This window comes from Mauremys mutica, chromosome 2, assembly GCF_020497125.1.
Source record: "Mauremys mutica isolate MM-2020 ecotype Southern chromosome 2, ASM2049712v1, whole genome shotgun sequence".
Classification (NCBI taxonomy): domain Eukaryota; kingdom Metazoa; phylum Chordata; order Testudines; family Geoemydidae; genus Mauremys; species Mauremys mutica.
In genome coordinates this window covers 14,987,088-15,008,801 of record NC_059073.1, presented here as the reverse complement: position 1 = coordinate 15,008,801, position 21,714 = coordinate 14,987,088, and the positions used below count along the sequence as shown (strand labels likewise).

Here is a 21,714-nt window from a genome sequence, read left to right as displayed (position 1 = left end):
CTTCATGTGAAGCAATGCTAGGAATGGAGTTCAACACTTTACACTGGCCTGTGTCTGTAGCATCTAAGTGGGTCTTGCATATCTCTGAATTGTATATGCATCAGCCACTCAGGACTGACGGTACAGTTGTACATTATCTAGAAGAAAAGAGGTCAGTGCTAGGAGTGCCTGAGATGGCAAAACACTCCATTTGCAGTTTAATCAAATAATGAAAGCATTAAAACACAAATGAATCAAGGGAGTTGTGTAATTGAACCCATTTATACAGATGACTGTTAAACTCCGTCTTTAGTGAATTCAGTAAGTCTCACCTATTAAATAATATATAGTCCATTGAACTATTTAACTTAGAACACAGAGCTGCATGTTGTGTATTAAATATTAAATGTATAGCAAGGAACACCGTTGTGTTCCTTGCAGGCATACAACCATGGGCTGTGATCTTAACAGCTCAGACAAGGTAAGCAAGGAAAGACAGTAGTCAGATGGGAGACCACCTAGGGGCTGCAGGAATTGATGAGGAATTTTCAATGAGTGGCACATTCCCTTTGACTTGATACAGATGTAGTGCCCTAGCATGAGGCCATATGCTACTCCTATAGGCTTCTGCTTATGGAATAGTTTCTTTTGTAGCAGACAGAGGTGTAATATATTGTTTCATGTAGGTCGGTCATGCTGGCCCATTAATGTTAGACATAGTACAGTGTTTCTCTTTCCTTTGTTTAAAGTTTCTCCTCCTTAATCTGGAGAAATGCCCTGTTTGGACTGTTATCCTTTTGTAATAAAGGCCCTTGTCAGGGGAAGAGGACCATTTGATTTACGTAAGTAGAACTGTTCCAGTTATTCAGTGAGCTATTCAACAATTTTAGCCTCTTTCCCCACTCCCTGTTCACAAGTTGTCCAAGAGCACATTAAGATGCTGGCAAATTTGTTCGTTATTCAATATTCTTAGAGCAACAAGAAAAATTTTCTGCTGGCATAAACAGGCATAGCTCCACTGAAGTCAATGTAGCAATATCAATTTATACCAGTTGAGGATCCGATTTACAGGGGGATTTAATGCTATGAGTTGTTTGTGAACTTTCCATAGTGTGTACTCTGTCAATTATTTTGAATTCAATATTTGAGCTCTGTAACTGGTTCCCTAGGTCACATGATATGGTTTCTGTTCCCTGGTTGGATGACCTAACTTTTCTTGACTATTATAAATTATCTCAGCTACCAAATGTGTATGGAGTGGACCACAGCTCCGAGGAGGTACAGAGAACCCACATGCTCAGGGTCCAACCGATGGCCAGATTTGAGGACAGGAGGAATTTTCATATTGGGAAGGATTTTTTGACTTCTTCTGCAGCACGGAATACAGATCACTTACTAAGATCATCTGGGCATATCCCATCTAATTAATTCCCTGCCAGAGCAGGCACCTCAGGCACTGGTGGTGCCTGACTCTCTCCTGTTTTCTGCATACAAAGGTTCAGTCTCCAGACTGAAATGTTTCAGTCTAACCCAAGTTATTGGGCTCAATGAAATTGAATGGCCTGTGATGTCAGACTAGATGATCTAATGGTCCCTTTCTGGCCATAAACTCTACGAAACCTGAAATGCACTGTTTGCTAATATTTGCATTAAACAAATCTTTAACTTTAGGAATGTTCATGACCAGCGAATGACAATGGTTCTGTTCAAGATCAATAGGGGGAAAAAAACAGTTTTGTGTTCCATCAGAAGTATCTCTCCCGTGCCTAATTGCCATTCACTGTAACTTTTGCTATTTATTGAATTATTTGTCATGACTTAAACGTTGGAAACAGTTGCTGTAATGATTCTGCCATCTTCTTGGCGATCAAAGAGGGAAAGTGTTGTTGCATGCTCTGTTTATTTGTTGGCTGGTTTTGCTCTTGAACGAGGAGATGGGGAAACGTTAATGGGCAAGGATAAAGTTACAGATGCCATGTGGATTAATTTCAAAACACATTTTCAGTCCAGAAATGGTCTTTGTAAGTACAACATATCCCTGGCTTTCCTCTACTTTGTGCTGTTCCAGTGGATGGCAATACATTATTAATTATTTCGATTACCATAGGACCTAGGAGCTGTACTCATGGACCAGGATCTACGTGCTGCACAAACACAGAACAAAAAAGATGGTCCCAACTTCAGTAAATACTTATTGACCAAGTGTTGAGTTGAAATTATTCAGTATTAGAACATCATCCCACTTGCCCAGCACAAAGTATATGTATAAGCTATACAAAGTCCAGCATTAGGTACAGACTAAGCCAGGGGTAGGCAAACTATGGCACGTGTGCCAAAGGCGGCATGCGAGCTGATTTTCAATGGCACTCACACTGCCTGGGTCCTGGCCACTGGTCCAGGGGGCTCTGCATTTTAATTTAATTTTAAATGAAGCTTCTTAAATATTTTAAAAATCTTATTTACTTTACATACAACAATAGTTTAGTTATATATTATAGACTTAGAGAAAGAGACCTTCTAAAAACGTTAATGTATGACTGGCACGCGAAACCTTAAATTAGAGTGATTAAAGGAAGACTCGGCACAGCACTTCAGAAAGCTTGCCGACCCCTGGACTAAGCTAATTGGAGACTTGAGTTTTCAATGGTCGTTATTGCTTTTCTAAGGAAAAACACACACAAAAGATAGATTGACCCTCCCTATGGGAATTTAGTCAGAATGACTCAGGAACAAATTCAGATTGGGCTTGCTTATCTATGAGCTTTTAATTAAGACCTGAAATTGAGCCATATGTTTTCAGGGTACAGTATTAAAGCCTGCGTTTCTGTGGAGACATACACTTAGTCTGGTATGTAGATTTAATATATGCTACAAGTTATATGACTTATTTCTGTATTGCAGCAGCTAAACAACCAATTTGGAGTTTGGCCCGTACTTTGTAACTGTCTGTCCGGCGCTTGGAACTCACACTCCAGAGTCACTGCAGGCAGCATTCCCAGGCATGAAGCTCCAGGCAGCTCAAAAGCTTGTCTCCTTTACCAACAGAAGTTGGTCCAATAAAAGATATTACCCTGACCGACCTTGTCTCTCATTTGGAATTTAGTCAGTTTAAAAAAAAAAAGAGTTGAAGTAGTTTCAGCTTCTACACCTGCCCTTGGGCCCACTGCCAATTTTGATGCTTTTAGAAACACATTTTCTTGAGTTTTGTCTCAGGTTTTTAATTATTTCCTCCCACTCTGTGAAAAACCCACAAAAGCAAGAGGGGAATCGATGAAACGGACAGCACACAGAAGGAGGCTGGATGGCCATCTGTTTTGCATGGTTTAGTCACCACTAATCCTGCATCTTGGCAGAGGGTTAGACTAGCTGACACTTGCGGTCCCTTTCAACCCTATAGTTCTATGATTTTACGTGCATAATGGAAACAAAGAGAAAAAAATTACCAATTCCTCTCCCCACCCTCCCATTGTCTTTGGTGTGATAATTTTAGAAAACAGTGTGATGTTTCATTTGACAGTACCCTTTTTAAGCCTTAAGAGGAACTATTTATAGTCAGCTCCCACTGACTTCAATTAAAACATTGGGTACCCAGCTAGAGTCAGGCCATTGTTTAACTAGCGCTCCTGAAATACTGCATGCATTTAAGAACCTTGTGATCATTGGCTACTTCCTGGCCCAGCTGCTGATGAAAGAACAAAGGGTATCCGACCAGAAGAGCTAAGTAGACTTGGCAGGCTTGTCAGAACCCGTAAGAGTTTCTGCTTAGACATACAAAAGGAGAGCAAAAAGGAGCAACGGAATCAGACCTGCCACCTGTGACTGAACACATTTAACTACTACTGATATCTTCCTATCCTCTCTGGATCGTTTGTGTTTTGTCCCAGAACCAAATTGTTGCAAGAACAGTAAATCATGTGAATGAAGGAGGGTTATTTCAAAAAACAAAACAAAAATACCTTCTTTACTTTGAGATATGAAGGGTTAAATATTTGTATTTTTAAGCTCCATTACTGAGGGGGGGAAGAGTCAAGGTTAAACAACAAAATATGCCTTGTTCAGAGTATAATCAGAGTGTCTAGGGCAATGAAGAGGTAATGTGTGTGTTGGTACCACTGTCGTTTATCAGATCAATTCAAAAGTTTCATATGGTATTTCATAGGCCCTATGCTGCTAATAGTGATTCTCATTTAACCCGTGTAGGAGAGGCACTAGCTTTCTCAGCAGTAGATTCTGAGTTCTATCCCCACCTTCACCAGGAAACTCCAAGCGCCCCTTGGTGTGCAGTGCAGTGACTGAGGTTAAAGTCCTCAGCACTCTGACTCCAGAGCTGGTCAAAAAAATTGTTTAAAATATTAAATTTCAACAAACAAAACCACACCTTTTTGTGAAAGTCTGGTCCATTCTCTGTCCAGTTCAGCTCAACCCCCAGGGTACAGTGTGGGAATTTTCAGATTTGCCAAAGGGCACCATATCAAGGTTTGCATTATAATGGAAGAATTCCTGGCTCTCAGCCCTGTGCTCAGAAGAGTATAGCTATCACCAATGGGAAAGGATGTGCAGTGCCATCATGAATGGCCATGTGACAGACTGTGAAGACATTGTCTTCCCTAGGAAAAGGTTTTGACAGCCTGTGGTATATGCCATCCCAAACAACCAGTATGGAAAGATTTCTAGATAACACCAAAGTCTAATCACTGCGAAATATATTTCTCATGACAGAAGTCCACCAAAAGAAAATATAGTTTTCTTCTGAATTTGAACAAAACCCCATTCCTCCTGCCCCAATTTTTAGCTCAGACAGCCACATGACAAATGTATAAGACCACAGTTCATAGAACGGTGTCCATACCACGCATGGCCCATACCACAAAGAAAGAGCATGAGGGCTAAATGCTGGCACACCACCGCTCTAAACTTTAAAGCCCAGGGTAAGACAAAACCATCAACCGCAGGATTTTATTGCTGATGAACTCAAACAGCTGCTTATCTCCCTCATGGGCAGATAAGAAAGCAAGCAAAAATTATGGCGGTGTGTTGTATTATAGTTTTAAACATGTATGCAAATACAGGGAAATTAGATGCAGGGATCAGGTTCCTGGTAACTTGCTAATGGGGCCTGTGGTATCACCACTAGTGTGCCCGGGGTTTATAGACAATAAATTAACAGAGATGAATAGCTAAAGTCTGGGTCTTGAATCCCAACAGGAATATAAACATCAGCGAAAGGCAAACACTGGAGAAGGCAAGGAAAATTGCTCTCCACAGGGGATCCTCGCAAATGACAAATTCCAGTAGTAGACGCCTCACTGAAAATAAATAGGTGTCAGAAACAGAAGCTAGAGAAAGATGCAAGAAATGATCAGAACTTTTCGGGACATGTGACTCCTTTGAGAAAGGGGTATAAGTATTGGGGAATATCATATGCTCCTCCCAATTAACATGTAAAGATGTGCTGTAAGACAGAAGGTCCCAGGGTAGCCAACACCCTGCTTTGATGGACACTTGAATCAGATGGTTTCAGGGTAGCCAACACCTTGCCCCAAGTGCTTGAGAAGAAGAAAAGAAACAGAAAAAAAGAACAGGAGTACTTGTGGCACCTTAGAGACTAACACATTTATTTGAGCATAAGCTTTCTTGGGCTACAGCCCACTTCATCGGACGTATAGAATGGAACATATAGTGAGCAGATATATATACATACAGAGAACATAAAAAGGTGGGAGTTGCCCAACCAACTCTAAGAGGCTAATTAATTAAGATGAACTGTTGTCAGCAGGAGAAAAAAAATTTTTTGTAGTGATAATCAAGATAGCCCATTTAAGACAGTTTGACAAGATACTTAACATGGGAGAAATAGAGTCAATGTATGTAATGGCTCAGCCATTCCCAGTCTCTATTTAAGCCTAAATTGATAGTATCTAGTTTGTATATCAATTCAAGTTCAGCAGTTTCTCGTTGGAGTCTGTTTTTGAAGCTTTTCTGTTGCAAAGTTGCCACCTTTAAATCTGTCACTGAATGGCCAGAGAGGCTGAAGTGTTCTCCTACTGGTTTTTGAATGTTATGATTCCTAATGTCAGATTTGTGTCTATTTATTCTTTTGCGCAGAGACTGTCTGGTTTGGTACTTGTATGGATGCCTAAATGGGAGTGGAGCTCTTTTGGGAAATGCTGGCCTTAGCACACCTGGCAGCACTCGGCTCTCACCCAGAAGGGATCTGATGTGGGGTGGCATAAACATTTAAGAGAAAACATCAGTGTAGGCATGGACAACCTGAACGACTGGAAAAAGGCAAATATAGTGCCCATTTTTATAAAAGTGAAGAAGGAGAATCCGGGGAACTGCAGACCAGTCAGCCTTACCTCAGTCCCTGGAAAAATTATAGAGCAGGTCCTCAAGGAATTCATTTTGAAGCACTTGGAGGAGAGGAAGGTGATCAGGAACAGTCAACATGGATTCACCAAGGGCAAATCATGCCTGACCAACCTGATTGCCTTCCATGATGAGATAACTGGCTCTATGGATATGGGGAAAGCAGTGAACGTGATATACCTTGACTTTAGCAAAGCTTTTGATACGGTCTCCCACACTATTCTTACCAGCAAGTTAAAGTAGTATGGATTGTATGAATGAACTATAAGCTGGATAGAAAGCTGGATAGATCGTTAGGCTCAACGGGTAGTGATCAATAGCTCGATGTCTAGTTGGCAGCTGGTATCAAGCAAAATGCCCCAGGGGTTAGTCCTGGGGCCAGTTTTGTTCAACATCTTCATTAATGATCTGGAGGATGGTGTGGATTGCACTCTCAGCAGGTTTGCAGATGACACTAAGCTGAGGGGAGAGGTAGATATGGTGCAGGGTAGGGATAGGGTCCAGAGTGACCTAGACAAATTGGAGGATTGGGCCAAAAGAAACCTGATGAGGTTCAACAAGGACAAGTGAAGAGTCCTGCACTTAGGACAGAAGAATCCCATGTATTGTTATAGGCTCGGGACCGACTGGCTAATTGGGAGTTCTACAGAAAAGGACCTGGGGATTACAGTGGACAAGAAGCTGAATATGAGTCAACAGTGTGCCCTTGTTGCCAAGAAGGTTAACAGCATATTGGGCTGTATTAATAGAAGCACTGCCAGCAGATCGAGGGCAGTGATTATTCCCCTCTATTCGGCACTGGCAAGGCCACATCTGGAGTACTGCATCCAGTTTTGATTCCCCCCACTACAGAAAGGATGTGGACAAATTGGAGAGAGTCCAGCGGAGGGCAACAAATATGATTAGGGGGCTGGGGCACATGACTTATGAGGAGAGGCTGAGTGAACTGGGCTTATTTAGTCTGCAGAAGAGAAGAGTGAGGGGGGATTTGATAGCAGCCTTCAACTACCTGAAGGGGGGTTCCAAAGAGGATGGAGCTAGGCTGTTCTCAGAGGTGGCAGATGACAGAACAAGGAGCAATGATCTCAAGTTGTTGTGTGGGTGGTCTAGCTTGGATATTAAGAAAAATGATTTCACTAGGAGGGTAGTGAAGCACTGGAATGGGTTACCTGGAGAGATGGTGGAATCTCCTTCCTCAGAGGTTTTTAAGGTCAGGCTTGATGAAGCCCTGGTTGGGATGATTTAGTTGGGGGTTGTCCTGCTTTGAGCAGGGGGTTGGACTAGATGACCTCCTGAAGTCCCTTCCAACCCTGATATTCTATGATTCTATGATCTGAGAGCAGAATTTAGACCTACATTATTAGGAATCCACAGAGTCTTAACGTTAAGATGTTCTTCCTATAAACAATGACAGTGGTCATTACCAGATTGCTCAAAGGACATTTTAGTGGTTAATGTTTCATAAGGACCAGATCCTGGAAGGCCCTGGGTGCCATCAATTTCTATGGGATTTGGGGAGGCTCAGTACCTCACATACATAGTTCATAAAGTGGCGCTTGAGACAGTCCTTCCTGTTGCTGAAACTGAGCAGAATCCATAGCCCGAGGTCACATATCACTGATTACAGAGTCTTAAACACTCAGATACTAACCCACGCAAACACACCCTTTCACACACAAGGATGCTGGCTCTATTAAATCCATCTTAGCTGAAGCAGGGTGGGGAAAAAGCAATATTTATTTTAATGACATGATTATACACCTAGATTCCCTGGATGGTTTGGTGTGTTGTTTTGTTTCTTATATATTATGTGTTTGAGAGGTGGGAAAGGAACCCTGGTTGGTTGGCTCGGTGCCCAGGCTAGAATGCTGAAACTAACAACCACCAGTGTTTGTGCTCAGTGAGGTTTTCCCCTATGCAGTATCACTATCCTTAGCCATTAGTTACTAAGGGATTTTCTCCATTATCACATACATGGGGAGGGGGACAACAGATGGGGGTGGGGAGGAAGGGAAGGCACTGTATTTCCATCTTTAACAATACATAAATGCACTGCTACTATTGCGTACATTTTGGCATTCAGTATAGCAAGGAAAATTCCCTGTTGATCTCCAATGAATTTTGGATGCATTGCTTAAGTACCAGCTGCAACCTGGTTTATTTTTAATGAGTTTGAATACATTATATTTAGTATTGTCAGTCGTTTTTCTTGACCCACACCTTCTCAGAGAATTTCATCAACATACAAAAGTAGCAAAAATAAACAAAAAAACCTCATACGAACCACGTACACCATATGAAAGAAATGGTACAATTAGGTGGAAAGGGGTTGGGAAGGCTGGGAGGAGATGGAGAAAGAACAAAAGGGGTGAGACCAGCACATATGGCTAGCTTTCACTTTGAATTTTACCCACAGGAGCCCATGTGCCAGACATTTCATCTTAAAAGCTAGCGAAAGGCAAAAGCATTGTCGCTGGGAGATTACGACTGAAGCAACCATTTCAACCTGAACAAAACTCTTTAAAACCTCTCTGGAATTTCCATGAGGTTCTAACCCCAGTGTAATGAACAAGCAAGGGGTTGAGGTGTGCGTTGCGTTTTAGCCCGTGTAACTGTTTGGGGCCCATTCTACAGGACTGAGCAAGTTCATGAAGGCTTTCACTGGAGTTAGGTATGCCGGTTAAAGCCACACATGATGTACACTAGAATTCTCCAGCAGCAGCTAGTTTTCACAGTACAATGTTTTCAGTTCCACAGGCTGTATTCTGGGACACACCGGCTAGACTGTACTTATACCACCAGAGCTGTGTAAGAAGTGGCACAGAGCTGTACCTCACCCCTGCAAAAATCACCTAGTGTAATTCCTTCCCTGCTCCCAGGGGGCTGCGACATGCTATTATTATAGGGCAGGGGTAGGCCACCTATAGCACACGTGCTGAAGGCGGCAAGCAAGCTGATTTTCAGGGGCACTCACACTGCCTGGGTCCTGGCCACTGGTCTCGGGGGCTCTGCATTTTAATTTAATTTTACATACAACAATAGTTTAGTTATATATTATAGACATTGAAAGAGACCTTCTAAAAACATTAAAATGTATTACTGGCACGCGAAACCTTAAATTAGAGTGAATAAATGAAGACTCGGCACACCGCTTGTGAAAGGTTGCCGGCCCCTGCTATAGGGTGACCAGATGTCCCAATTTTATAAGGACAGTCCTGATATTGGGGCTTTTTTTTTTAATATGGGCTCCTATTACCCCCCACCCTCTATCCCAATTTTTCACACTTGCTGTCTGGTCACCCTATATTACTATGGTCTCGTATCAGCAGCACATCACACCCCTCTCCTTGTTAGCTCAGCTGCATTGGCCAGCGTGCTGGGAAGATAAGGACAAAGCTTCATCCACTCCCCCAGTGCTCTGCCTGCCTGGCATGAATGGGGGAGGGGAGTACTAGGCTTACCCCTCTGTACCTGCAGTGGAAGGCAGCTGCTTCTGGGGTCTCCTCTGTATTTGAAATGGAGGCTGAGCAGGGTGGGATCTAGCTTCCCCTATGGCCATATAAGCCTGGCTACAAACAGGCCCATGGTTTTGAGAAGAATGTATCCTTCTTCTGAATGAAATACAGCAGCTCTTTAACTAATGCTACGGATATTGGGGAATGGGTCATTTCCCACCCACTTAGCACAGAGTCCTCACTCTAAAGGTGTTGGATTAATGCACCCACTGCCTTAAAGGCTTTTATTTATCCACCCAAGTACCACGGTACAGGCAGCAGCTCCGCATGCTTTTCCACGCTGCTCAGTCTTGACTGTAGCCTATTAAGGCTTCCAATAAGGAAGCCAGTTCTGACTCCACCCCTTGTCCATAGCAGTGGTCTTTCTGCTGCACCAGGACACCGTTCGGACGCTGGGGTTGAACTTCAGCAAAGCGCATGTACCTCCATGCACAAGTGCCTGCTCGGCACATAATTAATCACACTCAATGAAAAGCGAGTGCTGATGAATGCAAGGTAATAGGAGGAATAATTGGCATCACTCATACTGAGGGCTACGTTCTGAACTAATCATTCAGGGAAAAGACCTGGCTGTCATTGTGGACAGCTCAGCAGAAATATTTCTCTGATGAAAAGTGGCAGTGAAAAAAAATAATCCCGCAGGGTTTTAGATTGTATAAGGAATGGGATAGAGAAGACTGAAAATATATTATTCCACAATATAAAGCAGAGGCAGGCCCTCACCTGGGATGCTGTGTACAGCTCTGATCAACCAATCTGTAAACAGATCCAGCCGAATTGGACAGGCTTCAGAAATGGGCAACAAAAATGACTGGCGGTCGGGGAAAATCTCCATATGAAGAGAGACTGAAAAAGTGGGATTGGTTTGTTTGGAAAGCAGACAAATAAAGCAGATATATCCTAGAGATGTACAAACTAACCAATGGGACAGGGAACATTAAATCAGGTGGCTCCTCAGAGTAAAAATGAAAGATAGCTACTTTGTGAGCATGAAAGGAAATAATTTTTAAACACAAAATTAACCAGTGAAACTCATTGCCACGGGATGCTATGGAGGGCTAAGAGCTCTATAGAATTCAGAAAAGGATGAGAAATGTATCTGGATAAGAAGCAGATCTACACAAGCTGGGATTAAAAAAAAAAACCCAGAAGGGGTTTAAATCTCCATGCTTCAGGCTATAGTGAACTATTAAATGACAGGGGGTAGGATTAGGAAGGACATTTCCTTATGGGCGAATTATTCCAGAATCATCCACTGCAGGGTTCCCTGCACCTTCCTTTGAGCAATCTGGGACTGGCCACTGTCAGAGGGCCCACTGGATTAGATGGATACTCTGGTCTGTCTGATCCAGTATGGCAATTCCTATTGCTAGTGTTTAAGGGCCCAATGCTACAAGACATGGACCACTCTGGCCCCAATCCAGCAAAGCACATAAGCATGTATCAATGGGACTCCACACAGGCTTAAAATTAAGAATGTGCTTAACTGCCTTAATGGACTGGGGGCCAGAAAGCACAATTCTTAGCAGGATTGGGCCCTAAATACTCACTCATTCCCTAATGATAAGGTGTTTTTTTTCTCCCCTAGATTATTCACTTGTATCCTTTCTAGAGTAGTTTCCGGAAAGGAGGAAAAATATTCTTCCAAAGATGCTTGCATGGTGACAGGAGCTTTTGGAGTCATACTGCCACCAACCTTTCTTTCAGGGTATCTCCCATTTGAAAGAAGCAACACTGTTACCAAAGGATGCAGACAGAAACCAAAAAAACACTGGGGGGTTGGAGGGGGAACTATCCCAAAACATGACTCAATACTCTGTTAAATTCAAAGATTTAGCACAAAATATTGCTATTTTAGAAGCATCAGAATTGAAAATGATTTTAAAGGGGATTTTTACTGCATTGCTCTTTTACCGTGCTGCCCTTATGGAACAAGCCTACTGAATTTGACAGGGATGAGAACAAATGGGGTTCCCAAAAAATGTAACTGGGTTTTATCGAAATTAACAGCAAATGATACTTTTCACATAGGTATTTTCGAAACCGCCCTTGGGAATTCTTGTGCCAGGGCCAGATCAACAAAACAAAGAAAGTTAGGTCACTGAAGATTCAGTTCTGGACACAGATCAGTACCCTAGTTTGAAAATTCTGGCTAACTTCAGATGGACACCAATGTAGTCAAAGCCTCCAACCACCTTCCCGTCTAAACAGTTTTTTACAAGCACTAAACTCAAACATACAAAATCAAGCATGGCCACTCCTGTGCTTGCCCAGTCTCCCTTTCTTGGCGTCTTATCCATGCAAGCCCCTTATCTCTCAACCCCAGGAATAACCATCTCCATCCTAGTGTTATCCCCTGGCCCAAATTTTGCTGGCCAGTCCCTACATTCAAGAGAATGTTCCATCACCATGAGCTCAAGGAAAATCCTGATTTTTCAGCAGTCTGGAGGGCAAGAAAGCACAAGCAAAAACCTCTTCCCCCATAAAATAGTCTCTGTAATAGATCCCCCTGTAGCCTAGGAGAAGGTACGTTAAGCTGAGAACCAGGAGACCATAATTAGAAGCTCTTCCCATGTATCAGAGACCATGAGTGCCAGTCTCACCTCTTCCATTGATTGTTCTTAATATTTATTTTTGTGCACTTCACAACCCTAATCTAATGGGAAAAGGGATAATGAGATCCAGTTGCTGAATCTGAATGGTTAGAAACTCAAGCTAAGCCAATTCACACTAGAAAAAAAATCAACAGTTTTTTTAAACAGTGAGGGGAATTAACCATTGGAACAACCTACCTAGGGACATGTGGGTTCTCCATCCCTTGCAATCTTTAAATCAACACTGGATGTCTTTCTAAAAATATATGCTACAGTTCAAACAGAAGTTACGGACTTAGTGCAGAAGTTGCTGGGTGAAGTTCTTTGCCCTGTGTTATACCCGAGGTCAGACTACATGATCATAATAATAAGTATCACTCCCTGCAATAGACAGCTAAGGCAACCCATTTGAGGAAAGTGTATCCATTTCACATGGAGAAGAAAGGATCATGGTTGAAAAATGGAGAAGGCAAAGCCTGGCGTCTCGCTAACGTCTTGCAGAAATAAGACAATGGCTCCAAATTCACCACTGTAAGCCTGTGAAAATCAGAAGCTTTTCACTTTGCTGCTAAAAGACTCAGAGGACCCAGCCGTCTTAATAGCTGTCAGAGAACTCCATAGCTTGGGTGTGCTGTAAACAAGGGCACTCGACCCTGATGGGGTCCACCTGAAAACAGGCCCAGAGCAGCAAAGGGAGCATGATAGCATAGACGGGACAAAGCTCCCCACAAGCTAACATTAGCCCTAGCCACCAACAGTCTGTGACATCCATGCACTACCGGTGTCCCACAGACAACGCAATGAACAATGTGATTGGGGCAGAGGGTTAGCAGGCAGCAGAGATAATATAGAAAGCTGGGCACAGGATATCATTAGCGCTCATAAAAACAGCCGTATAGAGTGCTCTACAAGCTCAAGACCTCCACTGATCTACCCAACAGGGACAGGGCAGCAGCATCACAAGCTCTCCCCATGATGCTCCCCCCCCCCAAAAAAAGTTCATCCCCTGACATGAAGGGTCTAGGAAAAAAAGGAATAAATAAATCACGGTGTGGTCAGATGTCTGGCTGCGTGTGTGCAGGGCCGGTGCAACCATTAGGCAAACTAGGCGGTCGCCTAGGACGCCAAGATTTGAGGGCGCCAAAAAGCGGTGCTCAAAATGTCTGGGATGCTCACCCGGCGCTGCGGCTTTGATCAGCTCTGGGCCGGGAAGTGATGTTATTCCTCCTCTGGCCGCTGGGGGCACTGCACTGCTCCCTGCTGCTCTGGCTCTTCCCCAGGGCCCCCTGCTCAGCCCCACCCCCACTCCCACTCCCCTGAGCTCTGCAGCAGGGCCGGGCCTGCACTCACCGGTGGGGGGAAGTGCAGAGACCCGGGGAGTGCTGGGGGGTGGTTACCCCCACCCTCAAAGCCAGCCCCACCCCCCCGGAGGCCTGCCCCCCCCACGGAAGCCTGGGGAGCCCCATCCCCCCCGAAGACCCTTCCCCCCATAGAGGCCGGGGGCACCACGCCCCCGGGGGGGGGCTGCGTAGGGCCCCAAAATATCTAGGGAGGGCCCCGGTACCTGCCACCCTGCCCGCAGCCAACCCCTGCTGCACCCCCTGCCCTGCCCTCAGCCAGCCCCGCACCCCGTCTCCAGCCAACCCCAAACCCCCTGCCCTGCCCACAGCCAGCTCCACACCCCCAGTCGCCAGCCAACCACTACCATACTCCCTGCCCTGCCCGCAAGCCTCAACCCCCGTCTTCAGCCAGCCCCTGCTGCACCCCTTGCCCTGCCCGCAGCCAGCCCTGCATTCCCTGTCTCCAGACAACCCCACACGCTCTGCCCTGCCCACAGCCAGTCCCACACCCCCTTGTCTCCAGACAACCCCTGCCGCACCCCCCTGTCCAAAGCCAGCCAGCCCCACGCCCTGTCAGGTTATTCATTTATTTTCATTAAATATGTAGACTAAATAATGAAATTAATAAATTTTCAAGCCGAACGTGTATTAATTCTAATGAACAATGCCATATTATGCAGTATTCGTTTTTGAAAGTTTATAATCGATGCTCTGGGGGAGATGGGTGGGGGAGGCGCAAGGTGGGCTCAAAGTATCCTTGCACTGGCCCTGCGTGTGTGTGTTTTCCCTGTGTGCTGCCCCAGCTCTGCACAGACAGCTGGCACAGCAAACCTCGAGCGAATTGCCCAATAACCACAAGATCTGTTAAAGTATGAAGGAACCCAGCCAGGTTTACTGTTGATGAAGCATGGTAATAGCACCTGGCAGACTCTACGAGGATACTAAGACATGTACGCCAGTGACAATGGACACAGCTCAGTCAGTGGCAGGACTTTGCACTGCCCCCTCGGCTGGCCAAAGATACTTTTTTAAAAATACATTTTTATACCCTAATATAAACAAGTTACGTACTATCATCCTACCCTTATCTTTTAGGAGGGGTCGGTGTGTTTCTGGGGAATGCTTTTGTACCATTCTTAACATCGGGATGTTCTGGTACCACGTAATATTGGGATATGTTTGCGTGAGTACTCTGTGCTTAGCACTTCTTAGGAATGTGTATTTTTGCAATATCAGCCCTGTTGTTGCCAAATTCTGTGAGCAGGTCCTGCCTCATACCAGGTCTCTAATAGAAGGGCTTAGATCTCAGGCTCTCTTCCTACTACAGATGGCTTTGAAGTGTCTGGGTGTGTGGATAATATGGGTACAATCATGGCCAGGGCTCAATGAGGCACTCAGGTTAATTTTGATGGAATGATTAAGGAAGCATCAGACAAACTGGTTAGTCATGAGTGCTTACATCTCTGCATTGGAAGGGGTTGCTGCTGAAGGCCCTTGGTGGGCTAGCCAGATTCAGAGTGGAATTCATCAAAAACCACAGACCTGGCCGAGCTGCCTTTTAAGGCAGCATAAAGGGAAAAGGAAGTGATTTGCATAAAGACGTGTGGAGGGCACAGCTCTGTAATGAATATATGGGGCCAGATCCTCAGCTGGTGTAAACCACTTTCACTCCAGGGAAGTCAAAGGAGCCAGGCTGATGGGCCCATGGTAGTTACACCAAGCCGGATTCAAAAGGGTCCTACTGCAATCAATGGGGCTTCTCACAGGACATGGAACTACCCAGCCTGCGTGAAGGGGGCAGAATCGAGCCATTTCCCATGTTGCTGTCAGTGCCTGTGCAGGTTAATGTACAATCAGCCATGGCATTGTTCCTGTTTGAGTAGGAAGGGGATAGTCACTGGGCCCTTTTACTAGTGAGCTTTGAACGGTATCACTGCACCATCAGTGCCAAATCTTCTGCTACTACTATCACACCTGCTGCATGTCTCATCGCCCAGAGGGTCACAATCACCGATACCATCCTCATCTCCACAGTCACAAGTCACAGCAATTTCCATAGATTGTCTGTCCGTCCCCACCCCAGTACTGCTATAGGATTAATAGGAATGTGCAGAATCTTCTACTCCAGTGGTTTTCAACCTGTGGTCCGTGGAGCCCTGAGGGTCCGCAGACTATGTCTAAGATTTCCAAAGGGGTCCGCTCCTCCATTTGAAATTTTTTAGGGGTCCGCAAATGAAAAAAGGTTGAAAACCACTGCTTTACTCTAACAAACTGTGTTAAAAAGCAGCCGTTGTGTGGTCCCACTAGCGTTCTGATGTTCTTCCTGAGCTGACTGGCTCCTGGGTTGGGAGTTTCTGCCCAATACATAGGACTTCTTTCTTCGCACCCTCCACCCCAGCAGCCTTCTTGGAAGCCAACAAGGGGGGGATTTTGGATCTCTTCTTGGTGAGTATCAGAACCACTACAAGGTAACACTCATGACTATAATGCCCAGTGGCTAAAGTGGGCTAGGGACAACCCCAAGCAGTAGTCAAGTGTGTTCGAGCGGTCAGGTAGCCAGGAGGAATGGTCAGAGTTCTCGCAGGTGTCAGAAGCTGGAAGATTCAATCCCAGGGCCTGGATCAGTGGGTTAAGGAAGCAAGGTCAGGTGAGGCAACAGGGCAAGGCAGTCTAGGCAGCAACCACCAGTCTGTTGCTCAGACAGCTTCCTCTTCCTGTTGGTGTCTTTATATAGCCCAGGTACCCAATGACGGTGCTGTCTATCCATCCAGTCAGGGGGCTGGGGCATGACTGCTGAAGGTCTGCAGGCCTTTAGCACTAAGGCTATTGGTCAGGGATAGTAGTACAGTGCATCACCATAGTGCAGCAACCAAGGATGCCACCTAAGGACCTGGTAGGCCTGCGTTCAGCACTGGGATCCTGACAATGACTTAGACTGGGAGGAATCAGGCTTTGAACCCAATTCACTACATGGCTACATAGCAATGGTGGCTGCTTACGCAGTAAGGTCTCAGCCTACCAGTTACACAGGGAAAATATCTCAGCTGCATGCAATGACTGCAGCCCTGCTGTTCCTGAATGCACCATCAATGCAGCTTTCACAGCTAATTCCTGCACAGGACACAAATGGGTAGGTAGGTAAAGTAGAAGTATTGGACTCCGTGGGTTTGTAGTCTAATCTGTACCAGCCCCAATGAGGGAATGAGGGAAATAACAGCCAGATACTACAGAAGCATGTAGATGCTACTGTGATGAGTGTTAGCCAAGATGGTCAGGGATGCAACCCCATGCTTTGGGTGTCCCGAGCCTCTAATTGCAAGCTGGGAGTGGATGACATGGATGGATGGATCACTTGACTGTTGTCCTTTTCTATTCATTCCCTCTGAAATATTGGGCACTGGCCACTGTCGGAAAACAGGCTACTGGGCTAGATGAACCACAGGTCTGACTCAGTCTGGCCGTTCTTATTAAAAACCCATAAACAGAGAGAATATTCCAGGCTCAGAGAGTAATATGGAGAGAGAGAAAGGGACTCCAAGTGTAGTCGCAGGATGACATGAAACCCTCTCCAGCTGGTGGTAACTGGATGAAGACCTGTGCCATTTCACTTGGGGTCATGATTTTGCCATAAACTGGCAGTATTTATTTTATCACTGTAAAATCAGAGTCATCTTCCCATCCATAGAATCATAGAAGATTAGGGTTGGAAGGGACCTCAGGAGGTCATCTAGTCCAACCCCCTGCTCAAAGCAGGACCAATCCCCAGACATTTTTACCCCAGTTCCCTAAATGGCCCCCTCAAGGATTGAATTCACAACCCTGGGTTTAGCAGGCCAATGCTGAAACCACTGAGCTATCCCTCCCCCCAAAAACTGGAGTCAAGGTGAGTTCTACTGAAGTTTACAGGGGATAAGTGTCTCTCTGCCTGACCAGGGACATGAACCCTGGATACTCAGATTAAAAGTCTGATGCTCTACCAACTGAGCTAGCCAGGCTCTCTAAACTGAGATGAGACAAGAGAAGGAAGAACTGCCTAGCTAAGGTGAGGGTTTTTAAGAGTCCATGGAAGAAGCATGTTTAAAAGAGGGATTTGGTGTGAAGGAAGAAAGAGAATGTACTTAGCAGGTTGGAGGTAAGAAATTGGCTCAAGGGTAGGGAGTAGTATTACAGATTCACAGGGTCCTCAATCATTAATCCATTGCCTCTTGTCCTGCTCTCTGTGGCAAAAAAGAACAACCTTTCTCCATCTTCTTTATGGCAGCCTTTCAAGTACAGCCTAACCAGCGCCAAATAGAGCAGTACTATCACCTCCTGTGACTTACATGTTATGCCTCTGTTAACGCAACCTAAAATTGCATTTGCTGCTTTTTCAATGGTGTCGCATTGTTGACTCATGTTGAGGTTGTGAACCACCACTACTCCCGGATCCTTCTCAGCAGTGCTGCTGCCAAGCCAGTTACCCCCCAGTCTGTATTTTGTGCATTTGTTTTTTCTTCCCCAAGTGTACATTTGTCTTTGTTGAATTTCATTTTGTCGTCTACAGGAAAACCCTCATAACTGTAAGAGCAGTAGGACAATGGAACAGAGGCCAAGGGAGGTTGTAGAAACTCCTTCAGTGGAGGTTTTCAAAAGGAGGCTGGATAGCCATCTGCCCTGGATGGCTTAGACACAACAAATCCTGCATCTCAGCATGGGGATAGACTAGGGGAGCCTTGTGGACCCTTCTAGCCCTATGGTTCTATAACTCCATGATTAATCAGTTCCCTGGGTGTAACCCCATTAGTGTGCTGGACCCCAAGCATCCCCACCATTTCACAGGGACATGCCCGTGGTTTCCATGACTCTGAAATTGGGCCTTCGGGCACCAGCAATCACTGTCTCTCTCCTTGGCTCCCCGCAGAGGGTCTCACCAAGCCAGACTCCCGCAGGAGATTTTTTCCATGGCTTCAGGGCACAATGGTCTCCATAAGTAAGTGCAGTGACCCCAGCAGCCTTCTCAAAACAAGGTACTGATTTATTAGTCACATTCCACGCCCATCTCGTTTTGTCTTCTCCGCCTGTTGCATTCCACCTGTCTGACACCTCGACTGTAAACTCTGTAGGGCAGGCACAGTCTTATTGGTGATATACTTGTCTTGGACCCTTGATACAAATATAAGCAATAATAGCCTCAGTGCAACACCACTCTGCAAGAATGGAAATATTTCCCATCTTCCTATGATGAAGTCGGTATTGTGACAACCATTTGTTCTTGGGGGTCATACCACTGCACGTGCCATCACTGGTGTTGCGACGGTCATTTGATATTTGTATTACTGCTTGTTCAGTATTCTCCTAACAGATGCTACACACATTTTTAATTAACAATGACATCCAAACAGTTAAATTTTAACAAAAGCTGCCTTTCCCTAATTAACTCTCTTTCAATAGGGACTTTTTAATCTGCTCTGTCCTTGCTGAGCTGCAAGAAGAGATTGGTGACCACTTGGCAAGTGAGATATTTCTGTTTAATTCCAAGGTTGGAAGAGAGAGGAAACAAGAAATCTCCGTTAGCAGAGACAGCACAGCCTGGCCTCTGTGATTAAGAATCCAATGACTGCATAGCCAAAGCTTTCAGGGCATACTGTTCTCTCCTACTGAAAAACACAGCAGTCAGCACATCTGCCACATAGCCAAGATCAGTTCAGCCAGTAATAGCTACAACCTACACTAAAGAGCACCTGGGAAGTTACTGACAATGAAGCCTATATGGCCAGTCGCTGTGGGAACCTCCTGAAATAGACCCTGCAAAGCCTCATCTTGAGAATGAATCCTGGGTGTTCTCAGGCACTGGTAACCCTCTCTAGTCTTCATCCACCACTGTGCACCAGTACTGGCACGTCCATCTTTCCCCATTGGCAATGATTCAACATCACCTCTCGTCACATGATAGTGCCCACTGCACGCTACCACCCTACCTTAGTGGTGACCCGTGGGCTCAGCATCTGTGTTCAATCCCTGCAGTACTTCTGCTACCAACTTCGCATTCAACTGCACGTACTCTGACATGCCATCACACCTCAAACTGCTGTGACCAAGCAGGGTCCAGGCCTGGGCAAACACCCCCTCTTAGAGGAAAGCCCAGCCAGCTCTGCCTGACCTTTCTCTGACAGCCTGTTCTGAAATCCAGGGATTTGTGACATAGGCAGCTCATCACAGGTAAGTGACATCACAACCGCTAGGAAGGACTCAGACAAGTCCCAGTCACCACCTACAGGCACCTTTGGCCTCAATGAACCGCATCTCCCAAGGTGGCCTCCCACCACTCACTAACTCAGGGATCGGCAATGGGGGCTGTGGGAAGTGGCACAGGCCAAGAGATGTGCTGGCCACCACTCCCCACATCCCCCATTGGCCTGGAGCGGCGAGCCACGGCCAGTGGGAGCCGTCATCGGCCGAACCAGCGGACGCAGCAGATAAATGAACTGGCCCGGCCTGGCCTGGTGGGCCACGAGCCAAAGGTTGCCAATCCCTACACTAACTCATCTGCTTATGGAAAGCTGGTCAAAATCTCCTGTGGCACATTCTTGTGACAGAGTGGGAATTTTCACCAAAAAAATCCATTTTCCTCACAAGTTTTCACATTTTCATCAAAAAAGACAAAACCTGAAAAAAACTAACATTTTTCAGATGAAAACTGATTTTTAAAAATTCTTTTCACCAGTTGCAAATAAAAGAAAGATGAAAACTTCCAAAATTAAGAAAACAAGTAATTTTCATATTCTTCAAAATCCGTTGTGGGTGGGAGAATTTTTCCAATCGGTTCTATTACTGTGACTCAGTCATTTGCTGCCTCTGCCCTTTCAGAGCCTCCCTGAGAAACATGCTGAGTACAGATACTGAGATTCAGTGAGTCCAGCTCCTTTGGGAAAAGACAGAGCTTGCTAGTGCAGAGGCAGTAGTATGTAGCAAGAACCAGATCCACCACTAAAGGCTCCAACCAGGAACTAGCTGAACTACTGCAGAATCCTCCAGACTCCTGAGAACTGGAGACTCCCACGCACAACAGAGCTCCGGCCTTGTGTCCAACATGGAAACAATGAGAGCGTCTCACCCCTGTGCTGGTTCTGAATGTCACTCTGGACGCAGCTGGCCCCTCTCCGTGACAGCCCCCCACCTCCCACATGTAACTTACCACGTTTCACATCAGCGAGGTTCCACTAAAATAGCTCACACTCACTTTAACGTATACTAGTGAGCCAGAGGAAGGAATATGCCACAGTTATTAAATCCACATATGCTGCTGTTATCATGGCTGATATAAAAGGACCTGGAGCTGTTAGAGAGAAGCTCATTTTACTTCCAGTTGGTGCTGCTGCCTGAGAGCTGTGTCGCCTGATCCTGGCCTCTACCCCTTTGGCCTGCCCTTTTGATTTCTGTAAGACTCCTGGCTTCCCTTGCTATCCCATTTTCAGCCTCATTCTCTTTCATACTTGGCTTCTTTCCCTCACTCTTCAGACATACCCTATATCCCCAAACCCACACACAAAGAAATCTTTGATCCAGCTTCTGCTACAATTACCAGTCCATCTCCCTCTACCCTTTGCCTTCAAAGTAGGTGACCATGTAGTCTACTCCCTCGGCCTTAATATCCTCTCTTCTCCTGGTCTCCTAGGTCCTCTGCAAACTAGTTTCCCCTGCTTCCCTTGGACACCACCAAAGCTGTCCTTACAATGTCATTGATCCCCCTTTTTTAGTCCAAGACAAAGAACCTTTTTTTCTAATATCAAGGAGGTTGAGACATCTACTTGCTTTTTCTCACTCATTTCTTCTGAATTCTCTCATTCTTGCTTTCCTCCCCCACTTCCAAACCTTCCTTCAAAGTCTTCTTTCATTAATGGCTCCTTTCCCTGTTTGGGGTCCCTCAGGGATCTCTGT

At 45.4% G+C, this 21,714-nt stretch overlaps 1 protein-coding gene and 1 non-coding gene across 6 annotated transcripts in view; both read right to left on the bottom strand.

Annotated features, from left to right (window-relative positions):
- FAM135B (family with sequence similarity 135 member B) overlaps positions 1-19,945 on the bottom strand; it is a 355,587-nt gene extending 335,642 nt beyond the window's left edge. For all 5 annotated transcript variants that reach the window (XM_045008177.1, XM_045008178.1, XM_045008174.1 and 2 more), the window contains exon 1: positions 19,755-19,945. The gene's annotated coding sequence lies outside the window, so the exon portion shown is untranslated. The remainder of the gene's footprint in view (positions 1-19,754) is intronic.
- TRNAK-UUU lies at positions 17,720-17,792 on the bottom strand. Its single transcript has one exon. It is a non-coding gene; the product is annotated as a tRNA-Lys (tRNA).
- Positions 19,946-21,714: the final 1,769 nt, after the last annotated feature.